General features: G+C 31.7%; 1 long non-coding RNA gene across 2 annotated transcripts; it reads right to left on the bottom strand.

The window, feature by feature from the left end:
• Positions 1-276: 276 nt before the first annotated feature.
• Positions 277-10,038, bottom strand: LOC149030430 (uncharacterized). 2 transcript variants are annotated; one of them, XR_016178749.1, is made up of 3 exons: positions 9,962-10,038; positions 592-681; positions 277-495 (listed from the first exon to the last, which is right to left on the bottom strand). It is a non-coding gene; the product is annotated as an uncharacterized LOC149030430 (long non-coding RNA). The 2 variants fall into 2 exon arrangements; XR_016178750.1 differs by having other exon boundaries at positions 592-671; positions 9,962-10,015.
• Positions 10,039-17,847: the final 7,809 nt, after the last annotated feature.

The raw sequence follows: 17,847 nt of genomic DNA, 5'->3' as shown, positions 1-17,847 counted from the left end.
ATGCTATAATGAAATACACGTAAATAATAATTCCTCTCTTCTATGCACTTTTTCATTCAAACAATGTTTGTAAATTTTTAAAAAATAGTGAACAAAACAATAGTGAGCAAATCTAGTGTTAAACGAATTTCTAAATGAATTTAATTAACAAATGTGAATACTATTCCAACGATGATCTGAAACACAAATAAAAACGAGATTATATAAATCGTTGTTATATAAAAATTACTATAATTATTGAGAAAATGTTTAATACAAAAATTGACTTACGTTTATTTTTCATTGATGAATGCACGATAGGTCTCCTACCCTTAGGATGACGATGAGCACACGTTTAAATCGAATAAAAGAAACTTGCGAGTTTCTTAACCGAGCAAACGAAACTAACATGCGACGATCAACACTGAATCTACTTGTCGACTTTTTTCGATTTTATTTTAACGCGATACAACACACGAGTATTTCATTGCCTACACGCACGATTGCAATGATCTTCTGAAACAGAAAAAGAAAAAGAACAATTAATGTCATCGTCGTAATAAAAACCCATTGAAATTATCATAGAAATGTATGATACAAAAATATACTTACTTTTAATCTTCATTGATGATTGCAGGATGGGTATCCTACCCTTAGGATGACGATGTATAAAATAAAATTAAATAAAAAATCTGAAACATACTAAAGATTATATTACAATATTTCCTGTAAATCATTTCTGAAGGCAGAGCACATATTAAAACCATTGAATATTTTTCATAAAATATTCAATGTTAAATATAAAGAAATAATTTAATAATCTATGAGAATTGACATAATCAAAAGTTAAAGTTAATAAATATTTGTAAAATCTATCAAAGTATGCAACTATCTGCTTGGTTAATTACATACCAAGTATGCAATGTTAGTAAAAATATTAATTAAAAATCATTAAAGTTGTCTAAATAAAACAGTAATTGTATCAACAAACTCATTAAAGAGTAACATAAAAAATAAACCCGTTTTTAAATTATTCTATGCAATGAAAAACTTGTTAAACTATTAAAATCAAAACGATAACGTTAGAAATAAAATTATTAAATAATTTAATATGCCTCAGTTTCGTTAATGTTGTCTTGTTGAAAGATAGAAGATGAATACGAGGTACGTTACTACGTAACCTTGTTAGAGGAGACCTCGGGAGTGTCGAATACTCGGATATTATATCTGTGTTATCTTCTGTTTACGTTTTGTCGTCGACTCGAGAAATACTTGCAAATATAAATACACATTTATAACAGCCTATGTTTCGAGTGTTTTCATTTCTTATTTTTATTTAAATTTCGAAATAGGTCGATTTGACGTGGAACGCTCCACATATGTATATATATATATATATATATAATAGTAGATAGATACAGATATATATGTATGTCGTTCGAATGGTCGTTTTCGTCGCTTCAATCTAAACCTGATTATGCAAAACCACGGGGGCGTTTCAACGTCCTGCTCGCGTTAATTCGAAATGTCCGAAGACCGCTTAAAGACTTAACAGGAGATATATCCGCGTGTGCCCCATTCCGGTTAACGCAGGATTTATCCAACATTTCCACGTTCCATAGTGACCATTTGGAAACAACTTCTACGTTTGGTAAATTCCATTGGTAAGTAGTATTCTATCTCTTTCTTTCTTTATCATTTTCTCTATCTCTTTCTATCACATTACGTTACTATATATAAGTATATAGTTATCTCTATATCTATCTCTCTTTTTCTCATAGCACAGCATAGTATCGCGAACGATGAAGAAGAAGAAGACGAGAGAAAGAAGGGCCAAGAGCCTGGAAAGCATTTTATTCCCCGAGCGAGCACCGTTGGCTGTTTGGCAGCGGAAGACCATCTGGCGATTCCCTAACTCCCACTGACGGGTTCATCGAAACCCTCCCCTCCCTAACGGGAGAGGTCTAATGACGTATAACGCGTTCTTCTTCTTCTTCTTCTTCTTCTACTTCTTTTTCTTTTTTTCTTTCCATCTTCTTTTATCATACTATTTTCTTTTATTCTTACTACTTTCATTCTTTTCGTTAACATAGTCTAGTTGTTAGTAGTAGTTGTATTAATTGTAGTAGTAGTAGTAGTAGTAGTAGTAGTCTTCTCTTTTCAAGGGGTCAAGCGGATCCGTTCCGTTCGCTGACCCTTAATGCAATCGATTCGAACGAAATTTCGACGACCCTTCTTTCCTTTCTACCTTCTATCTAAGAACGCACTTAATAACGCAATTACCGTTATTGCTGAAGTTTAGAACTACGCATATGGCACGAAACACTCGACTACTTTTATTTTCACACCTCTATCTATCATTTCTTTTCATTCGTACTACTTTGAAAGATTTAATCTAATAGATGAGATATTTTTTTTTTTTCATTCGTTAATTGAATATTATTTTAGATCGATCTTTGATATAACACGTGTAATCAAATTTGTTATTTGTAAATCAGATATTTGCGTGTGTGTATGAACCAAAAGTTCGTAGGTTTATTGTGTTTTTGAAATTGTTTTATAAATTGCATATTGGATTGTTTTTATTGTAAAATATACATTGGAAATATTTATAGAAAAAAAAAACACGTAGGAACTTTTGAAGTTAGTTAGAAAATTTTATTGTTTTTAACTCTATGAGTGATGGATATTCTTAAATAAAGTGTTTTAGTAGGGATGGAATTATTATTATTATTATTATATTATCCCTCTGCACTCGAGGCCCTTTTTCGTTTGAGCTAAACAGCAACTTGAGAATTTAAGTATTATCTTTAAGTATATCTTAAAAGAAATATCTTATCACACATGGTAAATAAGCAAACTTCAAATCAGTCGGGCGCCGTATCAGCGCCACTCGAGTTGCCACTTAAATCTGTCGGGCGCCGTATCAGCACCGCTCCAGTGCAAAGGGTTATTATTATTATATATTATATATATTATATTATATAATAACTATATATTACTAATATAAGTTACTAAATAATAGTAATATGTTCTAATTTAATTTAACTAATTATGCTTACTATTAAGTAATAATAAAGTAAGTACTATTAATACATCTAGTTAACTAATTATTAATAAATAATAGTTAGCTAAAATAAGTTAAAAATTACTAATATATATATATATATATATATCACTAGTTTATTTATTTTTTTAATTATAGTAATAATTAATAGACAAACTTATTTGCATTCAAGCTAAAAATTTGTGACCAAATCTCATATATGTGTCCATAATAATCAAATGGGTTTTAATTTATAGGTTATCTTTTTTTATTTGTTGTTTCTAATTGCAACAACAACACTTAACATTGCAGTATTATAATATCTCATTAATGAATATAATATTGTTATTATTTGTTAAACATTGTATTATTCTCTTATACGGTCTTTCATCGTATATATATATATGTATATGTATTAACGTTGAATAATTTCGATTGAATTTATACGTTCGACAAATTCGCGCGGGAACGGGCAAAATTTCAACTGTAAGCCCTGGAAAATCTAGTAAACTCGCAATATATACAGGAAAGGGATATAAATATATGCAGAATCGTGGTTTAATTTATAACCAATGCGAGTAATTACGGGTTCGAATCATACGAAGTAGGAATACGAGTACGAACCAGAGACCTCTGGATATCGATCTCATTCATTTTGTCCAATGAACAAAATTCTATACTACATTTTGTTTTGTTTTTTTATTTTTTATTTTTTTTTTTATAATACTTTTATCTACATCTACATATATATATATTTATTTATGTATTATCATTCATTAATATAAACGAGTCTTGCAAAAATGTATACTTACAAGATTAAATAATAAAAATTCAAAAGTATACGATAAGTAAAAGTCACATAAATAACTTCATACATTTTCTTTTTTTTTTTTTTCTATACAAAACTTCGCTTATATATACGTAGTTTCTTTTTCAGTAATAAATCAATCGTTATAAAATCAGTTTATACTCGTTATGTAATCGATTAATTAATTATACGTTCAATTTGACGTCCAGTCCGCCATTACGAGTGGTAACGTTTAATGGCCGACTATCGGACTGCAACTAACCTACGTTTCTAGAAATTCTACAGTTATTTTGAAATTTATCGTATTTTTATTATACAGATCGATGATAATCGTTTTTCTTTCTTTTTTTTTTTTTTCATTAATTCACCCAAAACGAAAGATTTAGTATATCACAATATATAATCTGCTTTTTTTTTCAGGTTTTTTTGCTTGTACTTTATCCAATGAGAATGAGTGAGTGAGTGAGTGAGTGAGTGAGTGTATGAGAAAGAAAGAGAAAGAGAATGCAACATAGTAAAGTTTAGGTCCTTTTGGGCCAGTAATACAAACGATAATTCAGCAAAATCGCGAATTCGTTTTATTCGATGCACGAACAGGCAACGATAACTATCGCAAATGTTGAAGCTCTTATGTTTACGTGCCAAACGTACGAATCGTGTAACGGTTCGTTGCCTGCACCAGCATATCGAAAGGGGAAGAATGAGAGAATGTGAGTGAGTGAGAGAGAAAGAGAGAGAGAGAGAGAGAGAGAGTAGGATCGTTTGTTGCATGGCTTGCAGTATAGACGACCTTGATTTTGTATAGGCATGTTAACATTTAACAGGTTACTATCTATCTATCTATGTATCTTTATCTTTCTCTTTCTATTTCAATCCCTTCTTCTCTTTGTTTTTCATTTAACGAATTAAAATAATTATTGACATTGTTACATTTGTAAAAAGAATAAACGAGTAAATCAAAGAAATCGAATGTTATATTTTTATTTTATTTTTTTTAACCTTAAAATAAGAAAGGAACAAGATAGGATTAAATTTATTATAATTATTGATCTATTTATAATTTTATAATAATTATAGTGTTAATTGTAAGGTCTTTTATATTTTTATTTTATTTTTTTAAATTTAGAATAACCAAGATACAAAATAGGATTAAATTTATTATAATTATAATAATATAAAATTTATTAATCATTGTATAATAATTAGATAATTAATAACAAGTTCTTTTAAATTTATATTTTATTTTTTATTTAAGAAAATTATTAAAATTTTATTAAAAAAAATTTATTATTAAAAAATAAACAAAATATGGATTAAATTTATTATAATTACTAATTCTTTTAAAACTGTATAATAAATAACACTCTAATAACAAGGTCAACTATTAACACTATACTTTGAACGAAAGATTTTCGTGAGAGTTTCGTGGTATAAGAAAAAAAAAAAAAAAAAAATAAAAAAGAAATGAAGATTCTCGCGAGAGTATTTCGCGGAAAAATAAACGGCAAGATCACAGAAAGAGAAAAAGAGAAAGAAATAGAATGAACAAACACCATCGTACCCCCACGTGTTTTTAATAATTGATCATCATCATCATCGTGATCATCATCATCATCATATTATACGTCTCTTTAAGCGTTAAAGAGAATTTCTCATTGAAATCTCAGAACTGTGGTATAATCGTTTCATTATTCTAACCACTTTTCGAATCTTAAACTTCACAACTGGCTTTAGTTAAAACCCCACAACGTTTTAAATCAAATTTATCTTTTACTTCCAACGAAACCTTCTTCACTCGTCTATCCCCTCCCCTCCTGATCTATCCCCACCCCTCTTTTCTCGCGTTTACTTCGTATCTTCTTTTATTTTTATTTTTATTTTCAGGAGTCTCATTCTTCGATATTGGTCAACACATTTTTTCTTTCCTCAGCAATCATTTAAACAAACCTGCATATATTTTTGTTTTGGGAAAGGGGGTTATGAAAGAATTCGAACAATAAATAAAAAAAACCAGAAAAGAGAGAGATAGAAAAAGGATCGATGGCAATAAAAAATCGGTTTCCTTCATCGAAAAGGATATCGTTTGCAGTATCAAGTTTGAAAGGTTGAAAAAGAAAAAAAAAGAAAAACGACTCTACCCCTGTCCAAAAAAAAAAATAAAAATAAAAATAAAAAAAAACACAGTGTTAGCATCGAAAAAGGTTAAAGTCCCCGTGAAAAAAACGTTTCGAGGGGGTATGAAATCGTGGCGGATGGTGGTACGAAGGGTAGTATGAGACTCACGAAAGAGGGGGGAAGGGGTTGGCGGGAAAAAAAGGAGGGTTTCGAGGATTCGTAAAAAATCGAGAGAACCGAACGAGAGGTGCATAAAGAGTATACTGGTTTTCTGGCCTTTTGGACTGGGCTACGGGGTTCATAAAGTCCACGCTTTTGGCCCCGATTCGTTGCATTTTCTCTCTCACTCACTCTAACACACACACACACACACACACGTAGTCTCTTTTTCGCACTGATTTTAGTTCTCTGTCTTTATCTCACTATCTCGCACACACGTAAAGAGAGTAAGGGTTTTTCCGTGAGTTGGGTGGGTGGTTGGTTGGTTGGTTGGTTGGTTGGTTGGTTGGTTGGCGGAAGCAGCCGTCGGCAACCACCACTACCACCACTACCACTACTACCAGCATCAGCAGCAGCAGCAGCAGCAGCAACAGCAGCAGCAACACCGGCAGCAACGAGTCCCTTTTCAGGGCTGCTTGGCCGTGGGTAATCGGTTTAATAGGCGGTCCATCGAGAAAGTTAAAACCGGCTTCGCGGAAAATGGCCGCCGTTAATCCCTTTTTCGGGCTTCTGGCATGAAATGAGATTTCTGTTAGGAAACGTACGAGTGCGAGAACCGTCGCACACACCTATCTCTATCTCTTTCTCTTTTTCCACACACATATAGGTATATATATATATATATATATATAAATACATTGATTCAGTCAGTCACTTTTTCTCTATACTATGACGATTCCTGGATACCAAGGGAGTGTACAGGTGTGTGCAAAACTTGCGTAAACGACCCACATTGATAAAAAGCTTGAGATTTACACGAATCTGTAGAGTAAAAGTGTAAGAGTGTAAGTGAGGAAAAAACGTATGTGATGCGTTCGTTCTTGCGTGTCGGTTCTATACAAAAGATGGGCGGGGGTTAGATTTAGGGACAAAGTCCTAGTATGTGTATGTATATATGTGAGAAAGAGAAAGAGAGAGAGAGAGAGAGAGACAAAGAAGTTATCCGCAGCCATTAGCCGCACACTCGCAAAAGCTTCTACTACACGATTCATACATTTTCCTGGAGGATGAAAAAAACAGGCTGCTACGGGGTCCTAAACACCAAAACCGAACCCTCGTTCGCGGTGTTGGTGGTGGTGGTGGTGGTCCGGTAAGTCGCTACCCTTCGCGTATTTTCCAGCCTGCCCTTTTTTCCTATTTTTCTTCTTCTTATTTTCCTTCCTACATACTTTCTTCTTCTTTTTCTTGTTCCCTTTATATCGACTCTTTGGCCCTTTTTTTGTTCTTTATTGTTTTTTTTTTTTTTTTAAGTAAAACCTACGCCGTAACCTTTGTTCCTTTCCTTAATCTTTTTATTCCCACGTATGGTTGAATTTTTGCATCGTCATCCATGGGTACAATAGAAATTTTGTTTTTTTCTAATTTGGTGGTATATTCTTTTTTGTTTTATTTATTTATTTTTTTTTTTTTTTAATGAATATGAATTAATGGATCTACCGTAACGTGGTTAAATTCGTTTGGAACTAACCTAAACCTAACCATAAAAAACGATTATCCACAAGAAATGTTTTTTTGTGTTTTTAATTACCTGGATAAAAAATATTTATTAATATTAAATAATTATTATTTATACCTTTGACAAAATATTGGTGTTTTATTTAAAAATTACATATAAAAAAAATACGAATCGTATTTGCGAAGGGTGGAAGTAAAAACAAAAAATAGAAAAGAAGTAGATTATAACCTAAAAGAAAGTTTATATTTTTTTCTTCTTCATTTAGAAATAATTCATTCTTTTTTTTACAGATTACATATAAACAAAATTACGTAATAAACAAAAATACGAACCTTATTTACGTAGGGAAGAAATAAAAAGAAAAAAACAATAGAAAATAAGAAGACTATACTTGAAACAAAAGTTTATTATTTTTTTCTTTTTTTAGGTTAGGTATAAGAAATTTCGTATTATTGACGATTGAAAGTAAAAGATTGAATTAATCCATACTTTTGTGTTGATTTTTCTTCTATTCATTTACGATAAATCCGTCAATTGTTAGTTGCAATTAGAAATCAAGGAAAAACGAACAAAACGTTTTAGTACCTCGCTAAGGGCGAGAGTACTAAATAGGGAACATATATGTAGTATGTGTAGTACGCATATATCGTAAGAGTGACAATAAGTGTGGAACTAATTCCAAGCATTTATCTGTCGACCACAGTTACGAGAAGAGAACTACGTTGAACGATAGAAGGGCAAGGGCGAAGGGAAAAGGGGCTTTAGACTTTCCTATCCGAATAGGATGGAATAACGGAGACGATAACGTTGATAGAAGAATTGCTTGGGATTAACTAGAGATAGAAGAAGAAGAAGAATACTAAGGGGGTTGAAGGGGAGGGAGGGAGGGAGGGAGAGGGGCCCTTTAAGCTTATTATTTATTATTTCTTTTGTTAATAAAAGTCTATTCTTGCGAATAAACAAAATAAAATCCAAATAATGTTTATCGGTGTTATTTGCAAAAATGATTTCAATTTAATATTAGGAATATTATTTTATTAAATGTTTACTAATACTTTTTCTGAAAGAATTTTAATTTGTAATTATTTGTGGTTATTGTTAAAAATGATAAATATAACAAAATGTGATATAATATATTGTAAAATAATATTTCTAATAAATATAATAATTATTATAGGAACAATTATTGATAAATATCATATATACTACGTAGTTGTAAATTATTAATATTAGATTATTAATTTAGAAAATTAAATTTATAATATTAGTTAATAATTATTTATAATATTAGTAGAAAATTATTTATAATATTAATAATATTAGATTATTATTAATATTAAGTTATAATTATAGAAAAAAAATGTAATTCAATTAAGAATATTATTTTATATAAAAAAAAAAAAATAACGAATATATATTTTTTTTAATTTTTTATTATTATTAAAAATAATTTATAAAAATAATTAATTTAATACATAATTATTATATTTATTTATATATGTATACAAGTATCTATATAATGCATTAATTATATTAGCAAAAATTATTGATAAATACCATCGTCGTTAATTACTAGAAAAAAAAAAAAAAAACAATAAAATAACTAACACTAATAAAAAAAAAAAAAAAAAAAATAAAAATAATATTAATACCTAAAAGATAAAATCGTATAATATTATTTCAAATTACTTTTGTCTTCACTTTTAACGTCTTATGTGTGTTACCTTCTCTCGTGCGAGAATTCAACGAGATTCTCGAGACGAACTTCTATGGTGGAATAAGAAAAGATAGAAGAAGAAGAAGAAGAAGAAGAAGAAGAAAACGATGGAACAAGAATAAAGAAAGAAAGTAAGAAGAGAAGAGAAGAGAAGAGAAGAGAAGAGTAAAGAAGTACCAACGAAGAAACTACATATACACGTACGTACACTTTTACAGTGTGAGAAATCGATGAACGCGATCGAAAGGTGGCCGCGAGAGGTAAAACAAAATCGCAGACAATTCCTTGGCGTGTTGAGTCTGTCTCATTCTTTCTTTCTCTCTCTTTCTCTCTTTCTCTCTTTTATTTCTTCGTCCACCTCCCCTCTTCCACCCCCATACCATCTATTTCTTTCTCTTTCTTTCACAAGAAGGGTGATGGAAGTGGATAAGCTGTGGGAGGAAACGGGAGCTATCCTCTTTCTTTATTTTTTTCCACCATGTTTCTCTTTACTCTTCTTACATGTATTCACACATACACACACACACACACATACATACGAATCTATTCGTATTTATCTATACACTTTCACATATATACATACAAATACAAACACATATAAAAGAGGATATATTTCTATACCTGCGCAGAGTTCGCGTCTTCGGCATCGGCAGTCGTCTCCTCCATCTCCTCCTCCTCTTTCTTCTCCTTTCCTCCCACCCTCCTCCACCTATTCCACCTCCACGAGTAGTCTCTCCCTGTGCTTGGGCTTCGTTGGCTCCTAATTAAACATCCAGCTCGTTCGAATCCCGAGTCGACTACTCGGCCGTCGATGTTCCGATATTAGTCCCCCCTCCCCGTCCCCTTCCCGCTCCCCCCACACCATCTCCACCCCTGACTCTCTCGACTTCGAAGAAGGGGAAAGAGAGAGAGAGAGAGAGAGAGAGAAAGAGAGAGAGATGTATAGCTAGCATTCCTCCCCCGCAGAAATCCCTTACAGTATCCGCGTGCACGGAGTAACCAACGCCGTGCGCCTTTATATAAATAGATTACAAGGAAGAAAAAAGCTTGACGATCGATCGGCCACTACCGAAACGTACCCCGCAACTTTGCACGACGACTACGAAAACGACAACCTACGACTACGAAGACTACGACGACAACTACGAAGGAAAAGGATGAGAAGAAGACTGGTAAAGAGGAAAGAAATCTTCTTCGAGGGTTAGAAAGAGATAGATAGATGTGTTAGATAGATAGATAGATAGATACATAGATAGATAGATAGATTGGGAATACGAGTATTATACTTCGTGTAGTTGGTATTTTGTATTTTATTTTATTTAATTTATTTTTATTTATTTTGTCGTTATTCTTATCTCATTTGAAAATCAATTTGCTGTTACTCTTGTTAGTCGAATTATATTTGTTTGTTTGTTATTTTGATAAAAACAAAATCTTCGTGGGTTAAAGAAAGAGATAGATAGATAGGGAATACTAGTATTTATATTTCGTGTTGTTGATATTTTGTATTTTATTTTATTCATTTTTATTTATTTTGTTGTTGTTCTCATCTCATTTGAAAATTGATTTTTGCTGTTACTCTCGTTAGTCGAATTATTGTTTTATTATTTTAATAAAAATTAAATCTTCGTGGGTTAAAGAAAAAGATAGATATATAAAGAATACTAGTATTTATATTTCGTGTAGTTGGTATTTTATATTTTATTTTATTGTTATTTATTTTTATTTGTAATCTTTTCTTGATGCTGTTTTTCTCATCTGATTTAAATATCGTTTTGTATTTTATTTATTTTTATTTATTTTAATTATTATTTTTGTTTGTTGATGCTGTTAGTCTCATCTCATTTGAAAATTGATTTGCTATAAATTAAATTTATATCAAGAAAATTTTTATATCAGGATGTAATAGTATTGTGATTGATATGTGTGTGTGTGTGTGTGTGTGTATTCTTTGAAACTAATGGTAAGATAAAAGTATTTGGTATGCTCGGTACCTGAAGTATTTGGTGGCATCTATATTTAGGGTGTTCTAGTAATACATGGTACAATTAGAAAATGGTTTCTTTCTCGTCAGACGCAATATAAATTGATACTGTTAAAATAATTGTTGAAATTATTTTTACAGAACTTGTCAAACTATTTATCAATCATTGATTATACAATTATACACTTTTACTTGTAACAAAAATACCTAAGCATTTAAACATATATAAAATTAATTATAAAAAAAAAACAAAATATCAATTAATAAATTAAATAAATTCATTTCAACAATAATAATATTTTCTAAACAAATAATTATTAAATCCATTCGAATTTTTAAACTAACTCAACATAAATCAATCCCTAAATCCTTTTCTTTTGATTATGCAATTATCATCCACATCATATTTTACATTTATATTAAAATACATTATATTAGATATAAAAAGAAACATTAGAGTGAAATGCAACTCCTCCACCCCATTACCTCTTTCCCTTCTTTCTCTAACCCACCAAAGAGTCCAGGGTACGTACCCGGATCCAACAATTATTCCAACGTTAGCAGCAGCAACAGCAACACCACCAACAGCAACAGCACGGCAAGCATCTCAAACACGATCTTGTATTCCAAGCTAGCTGTTGGTTGGTTGGTTGGTTGGTTGGAAGCGCCTACGAGCGAGAGAATAGTCATTAACTAAATAACAGTCCCGATCTCCACAGCATTCACCTTCTCTTTCTTTCCTTCCTTCCTTCCTTTCTTCTTTGTCTTTCTCTTTCTGTCTTTTTTTAGTCCTTACAAACTCACCGAAGTTGCCGTTGCCGTTTCTTCGTACACCTCCGAAACCCCCTGCCCTCTTTAACCCTTCAGAAAGAAGTTCACCAGTGTGAGAAAGAAGAAGAAGAAGATAAAAAAAAAACAGAGAAAATAAAGGAACCTAAAGATTAGAATGGATGGAATAGTTTATGTCAAATGTTTTTTTCTAGGAGGGGGAAACTTTATTTAAGTAAAAGTATTAATAATTGGAATGTAATATTAAATCAGTGTAGATAATATTATACTTTAATACAAGGGTGTTTCAGACACGTGTTGATATGGTTTTGTTATAAATTGTTGATTAATATAATTTTAAACAATTTAGTAAATTATAACAACACACAAAATAATACAATAATTATAATAAAGTACACAAGAAAATTATACACCAAAAAAATATAAAAAAGAAGGTTAGTTATGTTATATCTAACTCTGAAAAAAATCTGAAATAATTGAATTGTAATACAACGCTATCTAGTGAAAACTTACAGTACCTAAAGACCTAGATAACCTCTATATAATTAAATCTTTAAATTTGCGATAAAAACTACAAAATAAACGCGACAAAAACTATCTTATATTCTAAGTTAAAACAAATCACACAAAATAAAAGAAAAACTTATTGATATTAGTTTAATAGTTTCGGAGTTATTAGTGGACAAACATTGTAGCATTGAATTTTTATTATAAAAAAGATACGATTATTGTTATATGAAACAAATCAAGATCACATAAATTAAATACACTACCGTTTTCTATTGTGAATTACTTAATTATTATTTACAATAATAAAATATCCTAGAATTTTAAGAAAATGATAAAAAGTTAACAAAATAATGTTGCGTAGACAATGGCTTCTTTATGTTGGATTTATGAGAAGGAACAAATGGAAGGAATAATATGACCGAGGCGTGTTTATTGTCGACGCGTGTGATGGTGGATAGTAAGAATGAAGTGCAAAAAGGGAGAAAGATTGTGGGTGGGGGATGGGGGTACATAGGGCGTATTTTCTACACACCCAACGGCCATATCTTCAGACACCACCTCTTTTCTTTTGCTCTTTTAAGGTATCCTATTTTCTTACACTTTCTTTCTTTCTTTCTTACTGTATATGTTTATGTGTGTGTGTGTGTGTGTGTGTGTATGTGTGTAGGGTGCTACTTCTCACGTTACTTTCCGCGAAAGAGAGACACGAGGCACTCGTAGACACGTGACACGTAGAGGTATAATGCCGAGCACTACTCAGATATGTGATTCTGCACTTCGCGTTCTCTTTCCATGCACCACCACCACTACCACCACCACCACCCACCCACTCACTCACCCACCTCGTAGTCGTCGTCTTCGTCTTCGTCGTTTTCCCATGAGACATTAACTTACGTGAAATAGAAAGATGGAAGAAAAATGACGCGTCTTTCTGTTCCATTTCATACTCTCTTTCTCTTCCTCATTTTTTTTTTTATTATTATTATTATTATTCAAATTGATTTATTTGGTTTTCTAACAAAATTTCGTTCATTGTTTGACGTCATTGTTAAAAAAAAAAAAATATATAAACATTTCTATTTTGTTTCGTTTGAATGTTATCGTTGTTAATGGTATTTATATTGAAAAATAATAGTTTGAAGGATAAGAAATGGTCGAAATTGGCAATAACGGGGGTTAGGGTGAAGGGTGGGTTAGGAAACGATCAATGTTAGGCTTCTTGAAAATGTTTATTCTTATCATCGGACAAATGTCATTCGGACTGCACTTTGCGAACTGCACTGTCCATTCGATGAGATTACGTAGGTGTCGAGAAGACAACCATTCAAATGTCGTTTTGAACCTGCGAAAGAAACGAAGGAAACGAGAGTGAGTGTGAGAGAGAGAGAGAGGGAGAGAGAGAAAGAAGGAAGGAATAAAAAAAGATAGAAGAAGATAGAAATAGGTGTAATATCGATTTGGACCCAATAAAAAAGTCATTTGAGATGGTGCAAAAGCGCAGCATCGGTTGTAAAACGTTTAGCTTGTGATAACACTCCGTAGGTAGTCGGATTCCTTTCAACCTTTTTTTTTTTTTTTTATTCTTTTGTCGTTTCTTTCTCTCTTTCTCTCTGCATCTCTTTAAATGTCATACACACCTTACAAACACACACACACACACACACACACGTTCTTTTCTTTTTCTAGACTTATTTTTTTTTGTCTTCTTTTTTCTTTCGTTTTGTACAATTATCGTTTGAGTCTAAATAAAAATAAAAAATAATTTACTGACGGTTTTTTTTTTAAATGTCTTCATCAACAAACTTTGTATTATAGGAAAATGGATAGTTGAAAACAAATCAAAACATTTTATTTTGATTAGTTGAACGTTTCTTTAGCAACTATAAAATTAAATAACCTCAAAAATATATAATTCTTCGAAATACAAAATATATTTTCTTTTTATTTTTGATTAGGCACAACAAAGGTGGTATACACTTCAAACCTGTATAATATTGATTCAATGTTCTTTTGTAGAATAATTTAATTTTTTTGAAAAATAAAGAGTCCATTAATTTGTTTTTGCATTAAAATTTTCTATCTCGGAGATGGATACTTAACAAAAATTTTAAACATATTGTTTCGATGTTGTTTAATTAAAGTTCTTTGATTAGAATTTCTTCAGCAATTATAATATACAAAAATTAAATACATAACCTCAAAAATACATCAACTGTATTTTCAACGTTTATACGAAAATTAAACTTTTGTATAATAAAACAGAAAATAATGAAAAATAGTTTTCTATTTCTATCATTCATTCATTCTCTCTCTCTCTCTCTCTTTCTCTCTCTCTCTTTCGTTCTATTCTTTTTCTTTTAATACACGTTTCTAGAAAATCTTTGGATAAGTAGAAAACTTTTCGCGTTCGCTATAACTTTCGTGAAACGGTCTTGCGAGATAATAAAAAGGATGGAAAGAAAGAGAAAGAGAGAGAGAGAGATAGATGAAGAGAGAGAGTTGAAGAGAGAGATAGAGAGAGAGAGAGAGAGAGATAGAGAAGAAACGTTCATCTCTTTCTCGGATCTTTATACTTATTTCTTATTATCGGAATAACGCAAATGCATCTCTCTTCCGAGTTTTCCCATTTAATCTGCATGAAACTTCGCAAGGGTGGGGAAGTTAGGAGGTGGGGGTGGTTGATGGTTGGGTTCTCTCATTTTTCTACGTTTCCATCTTCGGGATATGAATTCGCTTCGCGAATTGAAAAGAAACTTTTACTTTGCGACAGAACGTTAAAGTATTGTCATTTATATATATATAAAATATATGTATCTGTATATGTATGTATATATGTATGTATTATAAAAGTATCGATGAAATTGCTTGGAGAACATTTTCCAAGAAACTTAAACTTATGAAAACTAATATATTCCATTATGACGTATAAAAATGTTCGTGCGTATCGTAGTATGAAATTAGAAATGTAATACATAACCTAAAATACGTTCATCGACCCTTGTTGTTACATCGTTCGAAAGTAATCGAAAAAAATGAAGGAAAAAGAAATAAAAAAAAAAAAAAAAAAAAAAGAAGAAAAAAAAGAAAAAGAAATCAATTGCAAATTTTCATATGTACGATTTACCAAATCAAAATCATGCTATACTATCTTGAAAAAAGATCTTTCATTTGCAGACGTAAAATTCATGGTTGTATGAGAAAAACAGGTTTAAAAAAAGCAAAAAAAAAAAACAAACAATAGAAACGATAATTCGTAGGAAGTAAAGAAAGGGAAGAGGAATAAGAGAGATGAAGGATGAAGGGTCGAAGGGTGTGGTGGAAGGGGCGGGGGAGGGGGTAAATACGTTGACGGAATGTTTAAAGTTAAATTAGCCGTAAAATTATTGACGTTGAAGTCTATGCTAGCACAAATCATAACGCTCGGTGATTCCGTATTGTCGAACTTTCATCTGTACCCTCCCCTCCTCCTCCTCCTCCTACTGCCCCCACCCCTTTTATCCCTCTTTTTATCTCTTATTCCATCTATACGTTTATCCGTCTTTTTCATTCTTGTCGACAAGCTTTCCCTGTTCACCTTCACCTTCACCACCACCACCATCACCACCACCACCACCATCAACAACAGCAACAGAAGCAGCAGTAGCAGCAGTCAGAGTTCTTCGTGACTTCGAAACGAAGCTTTGGGTGGTTCAACAGTTTCACCCCAACCCCTTAACAACCCTCACAGTTTTCTTCTTCTTCTATCGTCAACGAACCTTCCAATCCCTTCCCCCTCTCAGAATGAGTAGAACCTGATTCGAACGAGACTCCTCCGAAAGATGTTCGATCTTTCTACATCAACCAAATGATTTCTCCTCCTCGTTGTATCTTCCCTTCCATGTATTTTCTTTCTTTCTTTATCTCTACATTTATATGTATATTATAGATGTGTGTGTGTGTCTGTGTGTTATGGGTGTATGAGTGTATATATTAGCGAATATCTCCCCCGTCCCTGGATTATCTGCCGTGAAATTGTCTGATTTGCTTCGCATTTTCCACGGCACGCTATTTGTTTCATCGTCCTGCCCTGTTAGTTGTTACCCTTCTCTCTCTCACCCTTCATTCCACCATCCCCCTCCCCTTTTTCATACTCTTCTTCTTCTTCTTCTTCTTCTACTCTTGTAATTATACGTACATATATATGTACACGTACACGTATACGCATAATGCGTATTCATCAAGGACGACTGGATTAATTGTACTTTGTTTTTGCTTTTGTTCTTTTTTGTATCATTAAAATCATCGATTTGGAACAATGATGTTTAGAAATTGGAAATTAGAAAAGTATCAATGATATATGGACCGTATTTTTTGGAAGTGGTGTAATATATATATATATAATGTAATTATACGATTAACATAAACAACACGTAAACGTATAAATACGTGTGAGATAAAAACACATATGGTTAATTTAGTTTGACGATTGATCAAAATTAGATTATTAATGAAAATGTATATGAAAATAATGAAGTATAAGGGTTGGTTGGGTGGTGGTGGTGGTGGTGGGGGGGGGGTTTGGGCAGAGGGATGAGAGGTAAGGTGAAAAACAATGATACAAATGATCTTTCTTTCAAGTCACTCGATTCTTTTTTCGCTCATCCTCAGTGACGCATACCAATGCTCTCTTCTCTGTGGCTATCTATAGAGAGAGTGAGAGAATGAGAAAGTGAAAGAGTGAAAGAGAGAGAGAAAGAGAGAAAGGAACGCACGATAGGCTCAGAAATCGCGCATGTCGAAGCCCTCGGCAATCGTTTTCTTCGTCTTTCTTCAACTTTCCCTCTCATCTCTCTCTCTCTCTCTCTCTCTCTCTCTCTATCTATCTATCTCTTTTTCTCTGCCCCACTCCTTTCTTTTTTATACTACTTTCTTTTAGACGATAAAACGACTATGCATTTATTCTCTATTCCCTTTCGTTCTTTTATTTTTCAATTTATTTTCTATTTTCATCTTTTTTATTCTTTTTATTTTCAACACTAGTCGTCACATTTTGTTGTTGTTGTAATTTATTTTTATTAATTATATTAATTTGTTTAAATGATATTCATATTTATGTTCAACGTTTTGTTTGGTTATTTTCTAATATAATTTAATTTTATATATTTATATATTTATATATTGTTTAATATACTTCAGTAATTATTTTTATGTATTAATCAGTAATTATTTATAAATGCAATTGGTT

The sequence above is a fragment of the Polistes dominula genome, unplaced genomic scaffold (genome assembly GCF_049000335.1).
Source record: "Polistes dominula isolate Pdom_NZ unplaced genomic scaffold, Pdom_raw_medaka contig_37, whole genome shotgun sequence".
Lineage (NCBI taxonomy): Eukaryota > Metazoa > Arthropoda > Insecta > Hymenoptera > Vespidae > Polistes > Polistes dominula.
Note: the sequence above shows the minus strand (reverse complement) of the source record. Positions and strands in the feature narration are given on the sequence as shown.